The following is a 3,236-nucleotide window of genomic DNA, read 5'->3' as shown; positions in this document are numbered from 1 at the left end:
GGCAAGCGCAGGGGGCCGGCCCCGCCCTTCCCTCCTCCCTCCCTTCCCCCCTCCAACCTCGCTGGGCTCGCCCTGGGAGGCAGGTAAGGGAGGATCGCCCTCCCAGTAACTGTCTCCAACCACCCCCCCTTCCAGGCACTCGGACCCCCGAGAGGGAAGTGCCCTGCTGGGGCCGGCCTCACCCGACTCGGGACTGGAGGCTTCGTGTTACAGGTTGGAGACCCGCCTTCACAGAGAGGCCTCACAGGCCCCTCAGCAAAGTGGAGCTGGGCCGCCCTGCTGGGCAGACAGACCTCCGCCCCCTGGACCCTGATCCTGGGTCAGGGGCTGGGATGGAATTCCTGAGGCCCCAGGTCACCAGGGGTCAGAGGAGCACAGTGTCCCTGGGGCCCCAGCCTAGCGACCCTGGAGGGGCCCTCTCCCCCCTGAGGTGACTCTGACGGGCTGAAGGTGAGAACTTGGAGTGTCCCCGGCGGCTGCCTGGTGGTCACAGGCCACACCCCCACCCGTGCCAGGCAGTGGGGGGCGCTCACGCCTTTGAGAAGGTGCCTCTGCCCTCGGACCGCGTTGTGTGGGCCCTTCAGGCGGGAAGTCGAACATTAAAAACTCATTTCTTGCCCGGCTGGCGTGACTCAGTGGTCGAGTGTCAACCTAGGAACCAGGAGGTCAGGGTTCCATTCCCGCTCAGGGCACAGGCCCGGGTTGCGGGCTCGATTTCCAGTGTGGGGCGTGCAGGAGGCAGCCAGTCCATGTTGATGTTTCTCCCTCTCCCATCCTCTCCCTGTAAAATCAATAAAACAAAATAAAAATTAATCAATCAAGCAAGCAAGCAAACGGCCCAGCTGGGTGGAGCCGCGGAGGCAAATCTGGAAACGGAGGCGGCCACTCAGCACGCCCCCTGGCTCCCGGGCCTTCCCATGGCGTCTGGAACGTCACTCCACGCCTGCTCTCCTAGGCCGTGCGTTTGGGTAGGGAAGGTGAGCCACCGCATTCCTTCCTGACACCCGGGTGCCCTGAAGCTAATTCCTATTTCACAGCCCACACCTGTGCTTGTCAGATAACCTCACACACCTTCCCGCACCAATGACTTCCCAACACTGGTGAGCCCCCCAGAGAAGAGCCATGTGATGGTGCCTGACACGGATCCAGAGAACATTCTGTCGGAACAGATGTTAGGACCAGTCCTTTCACAGCGTTTTTCATAGCGAACGTCCCCACCTGCTCATCTCCCTCATTACCCCTGAGACTGTTACACTCAGAGAGAATGAAGGTGGGATTGTTCTATTTTTTAAGATTGGTCATTTGAAAAATTAGCTGCTATATTTAAAAAAAGTACACGCTCTGACAGTCGTTGCTAAAAATACAGTCTGGAGACGGATGCTCATGGAAAGAGATACGAAGTTGTTATGGCAACTACGATGGTAACTACGAAGCTGGAGGGCTTTTCCGCGCGTCACCCTGGGCGAGGCGGCGGTTTAAGGTCTGTAATGCCCTCCATCGCGGGACTGCACAGCCAGCCCCTCATGGGTAATCTTAGCAGGTGGGCTCTGCCCCTATGCTCCGCAGACAAGCCTTGTTCCTAGTTTCTGGCCCCCTGGCCCGAGCTCCCTCCCCCCCCAAACCACTCAGCTCTCTCCTCACTGTCGCCTCCCTGCTGTGACATCACCTTCAGGTTGACCTGAGAAAGTGTCCTGGGCTCCAGCTATTCCGTTTGTGAATGAGAAGATGCTGCTGTGAAAACTGTTGAGAAATCAAACCCCCAGGCCCCACGCAGGACAGGCCCAGGTAGGACCGCATCCCTCAGGGGCCCCTGCAGACCCCAGAGGCCAGGACAGGCCGTGGCACTAGCCAGTGACCGTGGGAGGCAGCCGGCCTCCGTGGAGAAGTTCCTGATGGTTTACAGGGAACTTACCGAACACAAAAACAGCAAAAGTCCCGTCGGACACAGCTTTTTGCCGGGACCTAGAAAAGAGGAAAAGCTCTTAGTGGCTAATGTCCTCTCGATCCTGAACCGGAGAACCACACTATTTGAAATGGGATAGAACGGCTCACTGCGTCTCCGCCTTCGGCGACCTCCCGTGTCTGAACAGCCGATGGCACAGCCACAGCCCCTCCTGCCAGCGACTCCCCTCATTTCAGGGCCTCCCTCCTTACCCCACTCCACCCACCTGCCTGGAAACTGGCTTCCCTGTCCCCGTCACCCCCTGGAGGACCATATCCAACCTCGGGGTCTGCGCGCGCCCAGCCTCACCTCCCCACGCTCTCCCCTCCTCCTCACTCCACCGTGGGGTCCGGGCATCGGAATACTGTCTCACCTGCACGTGGCCCCCCACATCCCACGGACAGGAACACCCTCACCAACTCCAGGGAGCGCCCCCTGCTGGTTACCTCCATCTGCTTCAACGCCAATGCCGTCTCCGTATTTCATACCAGGAACGTGAAAGGGGCACCTGGGCAGAACGTGTGTTAACCTCGTCATGGGACACTGTTGAGCCTCAGTTTCCTCATCCATAAAATGGGACAGCAATGCCTCCCTAGCTCAGAAGGAAGAGATGGTTCACACCTGGGCACCTCCCCCCTCCCCGCCCCCCGCCCCAGATGTCAGGGCTCAGGACTCCTTCTCCCGCCTACAGCAGCTCCAGGCCCCCGGGGGTCTGCCAGGTCAGGTCCCCGCTCCCACACAGCCCTGCTTAAACCATGCCAGCCTCCCTCGCAGCCTCAGAGCCTCTGGGCACATGTGCACGATGTCGGAATACAGTTTAAATTAAACCCAGAAGCCGCAATGCTTTGTACAAATCCTGCCGCCAGCCCCTGCCCTGGAATGCCAAGCGCACACCATCACAGTGGGCATCTGCTGCCTTCTGCCCCGCGGGCCCTGAATGCTCCGAACTTGGCTCCGCAGGCCTGGGGGCCTTCCAGAGATAAGGAATCTCCGCAGGAAAGCTCTCATCTGGGACGCAGGCCATTCCCAGGCCTGTTCTAGACGGAGAGGGAGGCCGGGGCTGGACGACTGAAGGCCAGGGCAGCCCCCCGGGAGCAGGAGACACCTCCCCGCTCTCCCGCCGCCTCCCCTGCTGTCACAGCCCTGGCTCCTGCCACCGCTGCCCGTGGCTGCCCGGCCGCCTGCAGGTCCCTACAGGACGTGTGAGTGTCTGCCCCGCAAGCCCAGCACGAGGAAGGCCAAGCTGAGAGGCTCCTGTGCAGAGGAAGAAGGAGGGAGGGGAACGAGAGAAGGT

The sequence above is a fragment of the Myotis brandtii genome, unplaced genomic scaffold, assembly GCF_000412655.1.
Source record: "Myotis brandtii unplaced genomic scaffold, ASM41265v1 scaffold656, whole genome shotgun sequence".
Lineage (NCBI taxonomy): Eukaryota > Metazoa > Chordata > Mammalia > Chiroptera > Vespertilionidae > Myotis > Myotis brandtii.
The sequence above is the reverse complement of the archived record's forward strand: the minus strand, read 5'-3'. Positions refer to the sequence as shown.